This window comes from Penaeus monodon, unplaced genomic scaffold (assembly GCF_015228065.2).
Source record: "Penaeus monodon isolate SGIC_2016 unplaced genomic scaffold, NSTDA_Pmon_1 PmonScaffold_4144, whole genome shotgun sequence".
Classification (NCBI taxonomy): domain Eukaryota; kingdom Metazoa; phylum Arthropoda; class Malacostraca; order Decapoda; family Penaeidae; genus Penaeus; species Penaeus monodon.
This window is the reverse complement of record NW_023658939.1, coordinates 1-15,209: the sequence shown is the minus strand read 5'-3', so window position 1 is coordinate 15,209 and position 15,209 is coordinate 1. Positions and strand designations below refer to the sequence as shown.

At 36.7% G+C, this 15,209-nt stretch overlaps 1 pseudogene; it reads right to left on the bottom strand.

The window, feature by feature from the left end:
- Nucleotides 1-5,612: 5,612 nt before the first annotated feature.
- LOC119570841 lies at nucleotides 5,613-14,322 on the bottom strand (annotated as a pseudogene).
- Between the last annotated feature and the right edge of the window lie 887 nt (nucleotides 14,323-15,209).

Sequence of the window (15,209 nt, the reverse complement as noted above, 5' to 3'; positions counted from 1 at the left end):
TATAGTTCCTTTAGACACCTGATAAAATTGCCATATTAAAAATAACCATGATAAAATAAAGAAAATATGAACAAAAGGATCCTCAAAAAAATAAATAAATAAAGCAAAACCAGTCTAGAGGTTACCTAAGCTACGAGTGAATGAAAATGTACACAAAGGCATGAGAACCAAGTTATTCATGTAGAAGACATTTCTTATACCCAATTCAATTTTTTTTTTTATAGTTTAGTAGCTTTGGAATTGGAAGATACTGCATGAACAATATTTATTAGTGTGTGCCTTCAAAATGATAAAGGAAACAAAAAGTTATTCAAATTCTTTTTCCCATAATCTACCTTGCATCCAGAATAATTTCTTAATCTATTTTCAATTCATGAAATGGTGTAATTGGTCTTATGTGATTTCATTTATCAGCTATACCAAGAAATGGCCTTCGACCCCCTCAGCAAGATTCCTGATGAACTGTTCCTTGTCCCTTCTCAGCATGTCCGAGCCCTTTTGCACCATGGAACGACGCAAGACTTGATTCCCATTCAGCCGAGCCTTGCGACACGCTTCAGTGGCCTCTAATGTCTCCAGGGAGATGGTATTCTGCCTTGTCCTTGGGCGTACGCCAATGGACTCCTGAGCTGCTTCGAGTGTTACGCGCTTGAGGACTCCCACAGAGCAACTGGATCCGTCAGGTTGCTGGTTTCTGAGAATCGGGCAGAGACTGCCGTGGCGAACCCACGGGCACACTCCTCCTCCCTTAGTCTGTCCAAGTGAAGCACCTTAGGGTGGCCACTGGAGGGACGGGGAGTTTTGGAAGTGGACCCGCAGGGTAGCCACAACCAGCCTATGGTCGGTGCCACAGAACTCAGCACTCCGGTAAACCTGCAGTTCTGGAGGATCCTCCATCGCGGGCTGACAAGAATGTGGTCGATCTCCTTGGCCACTGTACCCGTTATCGCTGTACCAAGTCCAGCGATGCGAGTTGGAGCGCTGGTACAGGAGCCAGAGATCCTCATTTTCTGGGACCTAGCAAAGTCCGGAGAAGGAGGCTATTCTCGCTGCTGGGATCAGCTCCCGAGCATGGGGCCGACAGACATCTCGTAGCCAGCTATCCTCTACCAAATTAGTCTATTCAGGTAATACAGAGTCAAATTGCCTTTGTACTTGATTTGCCCATTCCTCCTACATACTCTAACTGCCTCAACATATTCTATAATAATGTAACATTTTTCAATCTCTTTTTTCAAAGTTGATTCCTAGGTCTCTACATTAAATCAAATTTAAGCCATACCCCATTAATTGTATTCGTGTGTGTGTGTGTGTGTGTGTGTGTGTGTGTGTGTGTGTGTGTGTGTGTGTGTGTGTGTGTGTGTGTGTGTGTGTGTGTGTGTGTGTGTGGATAAATAATTTCTGTAATAAATACAACAGAAGCTTGACAGGTCTGACAGGTATTCAAATCTAAAGGCAATCAGTAATTCACTACTCTTCCTCACAACTGTCTGTTATCAGACATGACCAAAGTATCTTAAATTCACATGAATTATTTGAAAACCCTTTCCACCCCATATTCCTCCAGCTATTTCACTTGCTTGCATACTCTCCTTAAAAAGACTTTTCCTAATATAGAAAGCATCTATAGTTCCTTTAGACACCTGATAAAATTGCCATATTAAAATAACCATGATAAAATAAAGAAAATATGAACAAAAGGATCCTCAAAAAAATAAATAAATAAGCAAAACAGTCTAGAGGTTACCTAAGCTACGAGTGAATGAAAATGTACACAAGGCATGAGAACCAAGTTATTCATGTAGAAGACATTTCTTATACCCAATTCAATTTTTTTTTTATAGTTAGTAGCTTTGGAATTGGAAGATACTGCATGAACAATATTTATTATGTGTGCCTTCAAAATGATAAAGGAAACAAAAAGTTATTCAAATTCTTTTTCCCATAATCTACCTTGCATCCAGAATAATTTCTTAATCTATTTCAATCATGAAATGGTGTAATTGGTCTTATGTGATTTTATTTTTCAGCTTTATCAGTTACGTACTAATTCAGAAAAGAAAGAGAAAAAAAGGTAATATTTACCCTGTGAGTATAGAATGGAAGATGCTTAAAAAATGATGTTTTACTTAGCCAGATAGAAACTATTAAGAACCAGACACAATACATTTGGGAGTTATACAATATCTGCATTTCAGCCTGTAAGCAGCAACTCTTCAAAAGAGCAGACTACTTTGAATTGTAATGTTTCAGGTGCCTTTTTCAGGAAAAGCAGTGAAACAATAATGATTAGATTCTTTTAGACATTTTCCAGCATGTATTCTCAACTTCCTTGATCCAATCCTGTGTTTGAAAGAAATGGCAAATTAAGAATATGTAATCTCTGAGACTTATGATTTTAGTATTCAAACTACAAGATAATAATGAACACAAATTACTGCTTGCTTTCTATAAAAAGATTGATTAACCATTGCCAATAGTTGGGATATAAATATTTTTAGCTGATAAAATTATAATAAAGGCATATATTAGTAGCATTTACAGCTGGTCCATCCCCCTTAAAATATCTATAAATAAAAGGGTATATGAACAAAAAAATAACTAAATCCCACACAGAAAAATAGGAAAGAAAATGTGAAATTCAATTTCATAAAAAAGTAATGGTACAGGCTGGTCCCATGGGCAAGCTCACTCTGTTGGATGAGACAAGTAGAAGTAATAACTATTCTGTAAGTCCGATTTATTTGCAAAAGCGAGTTAGTGACATTGGATAAAAAATATAATAATGACAAATGTAGAGGGAAAGGGAAGGGAGAAGGAGAGGGAGAAAGGGAGAGGGAAGGAGAGGGAGAGGGAGAGAAAGAAGGGAGGGAGAGGGAAGAAGTGAGAGGGAAGGGAAGGGAGAGGGAGATGGAGAGGGAAGATGGAGAAGGGGAGGGGAGAAGGAGGGAGAGGGAAGAGGAGAGGGAGAGGGAGAGAGGGAGAGGGAGAGGAGAGAGGGAAGAAGGGAGAGGATGGAGGGAAGAGTGAGAGGGAAGAAGGGAGAGAGGAGAGGGAGAGGGAAGGAGAGGGAGAGAGAGGGAGGAGAAGGGAGGAGAGGGGAGGAAGAAGGAGAGAGGGAGGGAGAGGGGAGGGAGGGAAGAAAGGGGAAGAGGAGGGAGGAGGGGGTAGGAAGGGAAGGGGAGGGGGGTGAAGGGGAGGGTGGAGGAGGAGGAGGGAGAGGGAGGGAGGAGGAGGGAGAGAGAGGAGAGCGAGAGGAAGAGAGAGAGATAGAGAGAGGAGAGAGAGAGAGAGAGAGAGAGAGAAGAGAGGAGATAGAGAGAGAGGAGGGGGAAAGAGCAAAGAGGGGAATGGAAGAGGAAGGAGGGGATAGAGGAGAGGGAGGGAGGAGGAAGAGCAGGAAAGGAGGGAGAGAGGTAGAGTAAGAGGGTTAGAGGAAGAGGGTACAGGCAGAAAGAAAATGTGAGAGAGAGAAGAGATGAAAAAAAATTATATAGTAATATTATATTGTAACATTTAATATCAAGGTAGAATGAGTTCAGTATGTAAAGATTATCAAATGTAGGAACAACGGATGGAACATGATACTACATCAATGACTTACATATAATTTAAATCTTTCTAAAAGCACCTCACGTATGACCCTGTTATCTATAAATATTTCATTTTATTTTCCAATTAATATGGTAAACATCTGAAGAACTGCAAAAGCCAGCAAGTGGTTCATTAATTCTACTAGCCAATGACAACAAGAGTAAGAGTGAAAGTTTCAATACCACAATCAAATATAAGAAAAGGAAGTTCAGAGTAACAGCTCATTAAAATTTTGCATTCAGTCTAAACAAAAATGCTTAAAGATGAATACAAAAAGTAAAACAAAATTTCAAACACGGGAAAAAGAAAGCATATTAAAAAGGAAGACAGACAAGAATTGAAGATACAACTAGGAAGGGATCTTGCAAGAAAAGACTTTAAAGACTATGGAAAAGACAGCAAAGATTTATAACAATACTTTGTTTATTTTCCCTTATATATCAAAATCCTTATTGAACAGTCATAAAAGGCTTCAATATAAAAACTTCCTACTGATATTATAAAACCTGAGGGGAAGATGTAATTAAAGACTGCCTATCAAAATAGCACATTCACCCAAATGGGAGAGATGTATTCATGGACACTCCATGCAACTGTATGCTAAGCACCTGTATTCCAGCTGTGCATTTGACCTATAAAGCAGATCATTACAACGAAATGATGAAGACCCACATTCATCTATGCACACAACCAAGAAGGATTATATCTACAAGTTTTATCCCAGGGTCCACAGGGATAAAGGATTCATTAAAAAAATCTCTCTCTTTATATTCCTGGATTAGATGGAGAGAGCCTGCATTAAATGGTAAAATAATTTAATTAATAACAGCCTGCATGAATGGTAAAACTGTCATTAATCACATTGGTGCCTGCATCAACAAGATAAAATCATTATCAAGTATTAAGACAGGAGTGATCTGATAGCATGACCTGTTCAAAAGGGGGGTCAACATCCAGAAGTTGGGGTTAGTGTCCTGGAAGTTTTGCAGGTTGGAAATCTGCAATAAACTTTGCATAACTAAGAAAGGAGTACATGTGGGTGAGCCTTTGCAGAATTACCAAAACAGCAGACAGTGTGTTAAGCAACAACAGATTATATAAATTATCACTGAAGCATTGCAGTGTCTGCCTCCTGCTACATCATATTCTAAAAGACCCGACCATCTACCACAAGTAAAAAATAAAAATATTATCTGTTGATCTCAACAACTGGCAGCAAAAATATATTACTACCAAATGAAGACAGCAAAATATAAAACATCCTTCTCGGAGCTTGTAAAACTTTAAATCTTAGAGCAATAATAAAAAGTATAATGAAATAAATCAAATAAACTTTTACCTGCTTCTCCTTAGTGTATGGAAGATTCATGGTTAAAACTAAATAGGATAAAATAAGGTTAACAATGAAAGAGTAAATTTGAATCATAAATAAAACAAAACAAAAAGTATGCTCTGTATATATAAAAAGAATGTGTAGCATCTGTTGCTCTCATTAACAAAGAGCATCTAGAAACATCAGGCAAGTTATGTACATGCTGAATTGAGACTGAAGGGCTTATACTGAGGGAGACATAGTGCACACTAATACCCATACTATTTTAACTCTACTTTGAGGAATCAAGTAATATCTTTGTTCTATAAATGGAAGAACTACAGGTCACCAAAGAATGACAACTGATTCTTTCATGTTGTCCACCACATGATTCAATGTATTTTCAAGTGGATACAACCCTAGTCTCAAACCTATTTCATGCCACTCAAGAAGAAAAAGGTACATACCTGGACAATGTCTCCAACTAACTTAAGTTCCTACCTTCCCTGGTAACCCATCATATAGCCATCCATGAGCATGATAACATGCTAAACTAAGGGATGGCAAGTGTTATATAGGACACAAGAGACAGAAAGACCTGAAGGATACTTTAATAGGTACTGTGTGTAAAACCTGGTGCTGCCCAGCCTGACCCTGGCCCAGTGGTGTGGCCACGGGGAATACAGGAGACAGGGTTGCCACAAGCCAATGGGGTGGCTCCAGTTCACCTGGACGGGAGTTAACTAGGAGAGAAGTGCCAACCTGTCTTCAGGATTAGGTGAGATGCCCAGATCGTTGGAGCGAAGACGGCGACTTAATTCTTCAATCTGCAGCTGCACTGTAATAGAGCGGGTTAGCGGGCAAAAATGCCCAAAATTCAATCAATACAGTGTACTTTAATATAACAAATGAGGAAGGATTTTCATGGTTAACTTTTCCTTCAAAAGTATGAGTAACAAGTCAACTGATACTGTCACCCATCGATGTCATTCATTGTTATTAAAACTAACATGACTAATTGCATCTCATGATTTGAAAGCTGAGTCTCGTTGCTTATACCTTTCAAAATAAATACTTTCTTTAATCTTGAATTAACCTGGAAATGAACACGATGGTAATACTTCAGGGAAAGAACTATTTATTAGTTAAGTTTGTTAGGCTGTAAACAAATATATTCATTATAACATTGAAAGTTAACTTACCCATAGCTAACAATATTCATCATGGTTAATCATCTCATCCACTCACTACAATCAGAGATCCACCTGACTATCACATACACTCAAGACTTTCACACAATTGCAAACAACTTAGACCACTCAGCAACAGAAACACATAAGGGTTTGGCTCATTTTGCATAAGTGTAGAAGGCGAGAATGGTGTGATACCATCACCTCAGCATCTGCTTGAGTACAGTAGTTGGCCAGCTGAGAGATCCTTTTCTCACAGAAATATGGCTGCTCTAGATGAGGGCCTCTAGGATCTCCATCACAATTCAGCTGATGCGACGCTGAACAGGAAGTTCCTGATGCTTTCCAAGTTGCAGAGACCTGTGCAACCACATCTGGCAAAAAATTGTTACCGCCAAAACCTTCTGTAAAATCCCTTACTTTTCACTTTGGGGAACAAAGCGTAGTGACTTACGTAAATATGCTTCCTCCTGATCCTTCGACATATTGCTGGGGAGCACAGTTGGCATGCCTGGAATGAATGTTTTGTCCTTCTCATCTCCCTGCCAGCGTGATTTCCTTCTTTCTTTCTCTCCTCTCGCTCACCTAGAATGAAATAATGAAAAAATTAAAGAATGTCCATAACACAGGTTGCATTGTTAACTGATAGCTACTACTGTCATTCATGTTGTTAGAAAGTAAATAAAAAAATAAGATAATTTTCTTCAATATTATTTCAATCATGATAAGCACTCTTTTTACATTAGAAAATTTACTTCTTAGTAAACTATAGGCAACTTAACATTCAACCTATCCCTTTGTAAAATCTCAAAGCAATTGTACAAACAAAAACATATATAGACAAGATACAATGGAAACAAACATTATTCCTCTTTTGTATTGTTTACTATCCACACTGGCTTTTTTATGAAATATGATAACATGAGCACTACAGAAACTAAGCACCCATGCCAAGGTGACTTGCTGCACCTAATGCTAGGTCTATTTATTTTTGTTTTTTATTTGTGACAATTATGCCATAGTTGAAAACTGCATTATGTTCAAAAGTTCAAAGATTTGTAGATTCCTTATGGCTACTGTTTACCTTGTACAATATAGCCAAAAGGGAAAAATTTTACCCTGACAAGAATTCTGAATACCAAAGTTATCACCAATACTAAAGTAGTTATATCCAAAAGGTATATTCCAACTAGTTCTACAAGGAGCTTATATATGTGCTTTCTTTTTTAGTAGACTTATGGTTTATTATAAAACACTTTCTATACAATAATATAGAAAATATGGCTGATGTTGAAAAGAGGACCAAAAAGAAATTTTAAAAATGAGGTTAAAGAAAAAAAGATGCCAAAAGTATAGGAAAATACTAAAAAGTTATCAGACTACAGGTAACTCCTTGTGAAACTAGGACCAAAATGCACCTCCAGATTATTTCAGCAGTAGTCTTTGTCACAACATAGCATTTGTCTTCACCATTATCATTATACTGTGGTATTCCTAGTCCCATCAATTTCACTTAAAAAATCAACATTCTCCATATTACTGCTAGTATCATTTGGAGGTCTTCCTTTGAAAATGCTGTGAATGCAACAGATAAAGTTTTTTGCCCAATAAAAGTTTTTTTAATGAGCAACTGAGTACAAGTGTGTTGCCAGGTCAAAAGGCAAGTGGTGAATGGTGAATCAGCTCCAGGTCCTGCGACTTATGAACCTGACCAGTTATATACACATAGATGGCTCAACAAGTGCTTAGTCACCAATGAGTCAAAAACTTGTCTGCCCTATTTCATCTGTTTATACTGTTCCTTGACTTTGGGAATATTTTACTTCATCATATGTTATTATTAGAATTAATAACATTCAAATAATCTTTATGTACATATCAACAATAACTATATATGTATAGTTATAATTCTCATGGTATATGATAACTTACACAGAAAGTAGGTCACTTTTGTTCTTAGTTTTGCAAAAGTTTAGACAGATATTTCCACAAACACTTATTATACTAATCAGACAGAAGAATTAACATTCCATGAGTAATTTAGCAACCTTCTACTAACTCCCCAATAGATAATGAGTCTAAGAGTAGTGGCAACTTTATCTCAGTATAGAAATGCAGATTCAGGACTAGAAGATTTTAAAACCAAAGGCTAGAAAGCAACAGATTTCCCTTCTTTATTTAAACATCATATCAAACATTAATTACATGAGGATTCTCAGCCATTCCCCTCTTGATTCCTTCAGAAATACTGGTTAAAATGATGATGAGATGGCTGATGTTGTAGGTTACGATCCTCTCCCATCTTTCCTTGGATAATGCACAGTCTGACATTTCTTCCCATCATTTATGCCACATGAAAATTGCAATATTTCCCTAGCCAGTATATATATACTTTCACCTGTAAAAATTTGGTCGCAATGTAACACTTACATGCTCATTATAGGCATATTATGTGAGCAGTGTCCTATCCCCAGATCCCTATCTAATCACCATACTTTCCCTATTGGGTGCTCTGCCCCAGACCCCACTGATTTTGTTAACTTGCATCACAACCTATTTCCTTCACATTTGTTATTATTCTTTGACCTGCGCAGAATAATTCTTATATCAGTAAATATTCAGAATACCTTCACATGACTGATCACAGCAATATTGGAATCTATGGATTTCTCTTACTCTCTACTCTGCATATATATAGAAATTGTGCCTTGGAAACCCTCTCCAAAACCCCACTATCTTGGCCCCAATAGCAGGGGATTGCATGAATGGGACCAAGGAAATTCCATGGTAACTAAGAATCCACCAATATGTAAAGCAGCATATAGAGTAGGACAGACATCAGGCACTCCAACATTATGGTAGTGTGCTATATCCTGCCATGAATATGTGGGAGTTTTTGTCTTCCATTACAGGATAGGGGGGTTATCGGTTATGTTAAGGTATTCCAAATTCCAGAACAAAAATATGTAGATTCAGCACAAAAAACTTTTTTTTTTTTTACTGAACACCTGATTTTCATCCACTATAAATTTTCCAAACTTTCTCATTATCAAACTGCAAAGTGTCTCATTTCATGTCATTTCTCCATTACAAGCAAAGTTACCTTGCACAATAAGGCTGTGTCAAACAAACACCATACTGTTTTACCCAATGAATTGACTGATGCACTCCTATCTGGACTATCATATGAAGATTGTTGGCTGTTTAAATGATTATCAGATATATGATTGATGAAAAATTGACTGTCCAGGCCTTATTGTCATATATAATTCCCTATAGTAGTGCCTGGGGCTGGATTTACTAATGCGCATATACAAGATCACATGAGGTTTGTTTACTTCATAAATAAAGCTACTCTCTCGTTTCTCATGACGAGCGTATCTGCAAAGCACTTCTGAGATAGTAAACACTTCTCTACACAAGACATTAGCATGTGCACGAGACTACTCCGAACATGGCGGGTCGCCACAATGAATGTTCAGAGTATTAACCTCATAAATACCTCAGAGTGTGCAGCTGTTGAGAGAGAGAGAGACACGTGTGTGTGTGTGTGGCTTGTTTGTGTGTGTGTGTGTTTTTTGTGTGTGTGTGGCTGTGTTTGTGTGTGTGTGTGTGTTGTGTGTGTGTGTGTATGTGTGTGTGTGTGTGTGTGTTGTGTGTGTGTGTGTGTGTGTGTGTTGTGTGGTGTGTGTGTGTGTGTGTGTGTGTGTGTGTGTGTGTGTGTGTGTGTGTATATTTAGGTATTTTTATATATACATTTATGTTAGATTTTATTACATATAATATAATATATAATATATATATATAATATATATATAATATATATATATGTATACATACATATAATATATATACATATATATGTATACATATATATATATACATATATATATACATATATATATATATTATATATATACATATATATACATATATATATATATACATATATATATACATATATATATATATATATATATATGTATACATAATATATATATATACATATATAGTATACATTATATATATACATATATATATAATATATATATACATATATATATACATATATATATATACATATATATATTACATATATATATATACATATATATTATAATTACAATATATATATAATATATATATTTTATATATATTTATATATATATATAACAATTTTATTTTTATATAAAACAAAATATATGGTACAGGGCAATTAAATCCAAGAAATTGTCTTCTATGTACTTTTGTCGCAACTCAAAAATAATGAAGTTATTAGACACACAAGTGTCAATATTAAAAAAATCACCACACGATATGCTTTCATACTTTAGTAAACAAAACAATGTTTGCCATTTTATTTTGTTATATTTATTCTAATATCTTCATTTTATAAGTAGAAAATTTCCAAATAAATTTACATGGAGATTTGTTTCTCAATAAAAGAATATAACAATACAAGAATAATACCATCATCATATCAAGTATTTACAGCAACTCAAATTCCCTAACTCTGTAAAAATCAATCTGCCCATTTTTTACAGACGAGAGGGCACGAAGAATTGAGCGGGAATTTTAAAATGTTGTACACTACTGTGTGAATTTCGTTGGTACTTTTAAAACATTTTACACATGTGATATCGAAAACCCCATCAGTGCTAATTACAGCATTTCTTATTCAGAAGTAACACATTCAGATTTCATTAGAACACGACCAATATAACAGCAAAAGAGGGTGCAGGTGATTTAATTGTCTTTTGAGGATATTGAATATGATGGGAAATTGTGGCAGTAGTGCTCGAACTTTTTGCATGGCAGACATGCTCATCATCCGTTTAAATTTAAAAAAACCAAATTCCCTAATAGCAACAGCTGATATGCAAACCACGCATTAAAGGATCATGGGATGCTCACCATCCCAATAAAAACCAGTATAAATCATACTCAAAAATATGGAAACTTTTGACTTTACCAAAGGAGAGGGGGAAGCGGGCGATATACATGCTATGTTTATATTATTTCGGATATTGTTCGTTGTATGACCAAAAATAAGAAACGCTCTTCCACAATAGTTTATTGTAAGGGTGTTGCCCATACTCCCCTTCAGATGGGAAAGGGGAAGGCCCTTAACCAAAAAACCCGCCTGCCCCAATTCCTTTTGATGAGTTAGTTCTTGGAAGGCGAAATGAGGGGAAGAGTTTACAAATCTTGGTAATTGTTACGAGAGCGAACAACCCCCCAGAGAATAATAGGAACCTGCAGAAATCAAAAAAAGTGGATTTATGAAACGTAAAAAAGTCAATTTTCGAAAACCCAAGCCAAACACTGCCCGACGAAGTAAAAAAAGCACAAAAATACGATTAAATGGCTAATGAAAACTCTACGGACGTTCCCCATCTTTGAAAGTCTACAGGGCCGACGCGGCCAGTTTTCAAAAAATTCTACGGGGATAAAAACCCGTCGTTCGGCAAAATTCTACAGGGTTTCACATATTCCAGATCCCCATGGTAAAACGTTTCATTGCGTCCAAACCCAATAAACCAACCTAACCTTAACCCTGTGGATTTATATACTACGATCTTTATATTTCCTGGACCCCCGTGGTAATATATACGCCTAGCCAGGGGGCTACACACCCTGGACCCTTAGGTTAAACCCATACTTTATATTGCAAAACACCGAACATTTTTTCCCTTCTTTCTAAGGTCACAATTGTTTGGTTTCTAATCACTTTTTCACCTTTTGGGGCACTTGTTTGGTTCAAATATCAGGCTGTGATAGGGGACTAATGTCTATTTGTTTTGTATTTTCCACAATATGGCTTTCAAAATGACCCGGAATCAACGCAGCACTCGAAATAAAGCATTACTCACCAGCGTTTCTCGACGAAATGACATTGCACGGCCTGTAAAAATCTTCCGATGGCAAACACACAGGCCCCATAATGATACGTATAAAATAGTGTAAATAATTTCCAAAACATGTAAAAGATGTATAATAAAAGTAAAAGAATCCATTAAATATATGAAATTGGAAAAACGGGCCCTTTTAAATTACAAAATAATCGTTCTCAAAGCGCGTAGTAATACATGACTATTTGGGGAGATCGCATTAATGAGTTACACGTCCCATTTGTTTTGTTCTCGAAAGGTAAAACATGGATGGGGACTTAGCCTCAGAGCGGTGTTCGGCGGGGCCTATTTTTGTCATTTCCCAGATAATATAAGGCCGCTGCAGATTCAACTATATTGCTTCCTACTTATTTTTTAGCTCTACAGGTGGCAAGGGTCCAATTTCTCTATCTCAGTTCGTCACTCTTGGTAACTTTAACCAAAATCTTCATGGGGTGTTTATTAACACAAATTTTCAAACTCTACTGAAAGGATATTAATTAATATTGTTATCTTGACGGGGTTGGAAATTTTTTGTACAGGATACAATATATAGCACCTGAAATGACAATAAAAATACTTCATAAGTGAAAATTTAAGAATGTGCACCATGTATAATGGCTAGTTACTGGTAAATTTGTGGATCATAGTTTTTAGCAAACAGCAACAAATCAATGAAAACAATGAAAAATTCAAAAAATGACATCAATCTTTTCTGACCAATCATATTTTTTTTTTGGTAAGCCCTGCCCTTACTCAAAAAGGGTTCAGTATTTGTCTGGCAGCTGTAAAAGCCTAGTCATGAAAAAATATATTGTAAGTTGACTGAGTTTTAAGTATTTTTGTGAAGTGTATTAAGGGAGGTCGAAGATATGAGGTTTGTACAATTAACTTATGAATAAAGAAACGGCAAAATTTACATATTTATTGCAAGAAAATTTTCAAGTAATAAGCAAATTCATGCAACAAAACCCTTACTTATAATAGGACAATAATTCACTAAGAATTGATAAAAATTTTTACCGATTTGGATACTGCAAACATCCAAAAATTTAAATTGGATCACAGCACGCGGCGGAATCAAGCTAAAACTTATGTAGTAACCTGAAACAGGCAATAATTTTAAGCTGCACAGCATGCAGTGCTACCACAGCCTCCGAAGTATTTTGGTCGGGCAAAGGTCAATTAATTCCATCTTACATTTTAGGACAAGTATGAGTAGTTGAACTGTTACCACATTTGACTATAATCATTACTAAGGTTTGCAAGCTCTGTTCCTAAAATGTGTTCAAAGTTGTTGTTTGATAATAAAATCAACATAGACTCCGTGTGCTCCAACAATTGCGCGATATGTAAATGTCAATAGTGCATTTTTATTTTTTATTTGTTCTGGTATGCTATGCATTGCATTATTGTTTTTTTAATGCAATCAATCAAAAAATTACCGTTGCTATGTGAGGAACAATTAATAATGCCCTATATATAAATTTGATAGTCTCAGGAACTTTTTAAATGCATTTTCATATTAAAAAATTGCCTTTGTCCAATCATGATTTAATGCATTTGTATTGTGCATCGATCTGCAAAAAGTAATCCCGAATTAAACGCAGATTTCTATACCGTAATTGTATTGGTGAAACATGGTTCCTCCCCCATCGAGTTTTAGCAAACTCAATTTAAAGTTATTTTAGTGTTTTCGTTGTTTTCCTGTGTAAATCATGCTAATTCCTCCCCAAATAAAGTGTGAGGCCATCTCTTACACATTTTATCAAATTTGCCTCCAGGGAATACAAGTTCCGCCACAATCTTTATGTCAAATACGACGGAAAACCTCATCATTACAGCCTTAGACCACTAAGGAAGATTCCATTCCAAAATAAGTTTCGAAAGTCGGAGGGTAATTGAAACTTCAAAATTTTCCCCCCAAAAATACCCTAACTCTAATCCCCCATTTGTCCCTATAATGTAATATTTGTGCCTCTACTCAGTCTCTATACAGTTGAGAGGGGACCAGCTCTGACGCTCACTCGGCCTCGGCTGCCATGCCCCCGCGACAGCCCTGCCACCGGCCCGTGCCACGTCTAGGCCACATCTTACGCGTCACTTACTATCGTAACTGGACTCGCTCTCTCGTTTGGCTGCATTCTGGTTGATAGCAGCCGTTGCTGCGGCAGCTGCAGCGGCGGCGGCGGCGGCGGCGGCTGCAGTAGAAGAGCCAACCGAGTCGCATTAGGCAGAGTGCTCATGTACGGGGCTTTGAGGAGGAGGAAAACCTCCAGTAACAGTTGGCTTTTTGCCGCCCGATGGCGGGAAATTTATTCTCCCCAGGGGCGTGCTTTGCACCGCTCATCTTCAACTATTGCTCTAGGCCGTGCACTGTCTGTTCCACCATGAGACACAAAACAACTCAGATCCTGCGCCCGACCCGTTCTCTGCCACCTTTCAGCGAACACAAAATGGCTGCCGAGCGGGCGAGCGCGGGGATTTCCCCTAGATCTCCCCCGCAGCACGCGCTCGCTGCGTTCCTCCTCTCAACATTTTTCGTGAACCTTCGACACGACTCGACGATTTAAATTTTGCTTTATTTTATTCTACAATAAAATTACAGTCAAGTTTGGGTTTCAGAATGGAAAATGCAACTGATCTAAAAAAATTAGAATTCATTCGCGAACTTTTTAAATGAGAGTTTTCCCCTAGCCCGACCCCGATTTGCGTTTTGATGCCAGAGTCGATACGAAGGATTGATCTGACATCAGCATTAATTCATGGAGTAATTCCGTGTCATTTTTTCCTCTTGTAATCCCGTGTTTTTGAATGGGTATCGATTTTATTGAAACTTTCATAAGAATTTAAGAGTCAGCGGCATCGAATATTTCAGTAATACATATTTACCAAAAATATAGATATGTATATACTGTATATATACTGTAGTATTATACAGTACAGAGAGTATATGAGTGCACATCATGCGCACACACACAAAACCCCACACACACACACACACACACACACACACACACACACATATATATATGGATATGTATATATATATATATATATATATATATATATTATATATATAATATGCATATGTGTATATAATACATAATATATATATATATATATATATTATATATATATATAAAATATATAAATAATATTTTATATAACACACACGCACACACACACATACACACACACACACACAAAAAAAAAAAAATA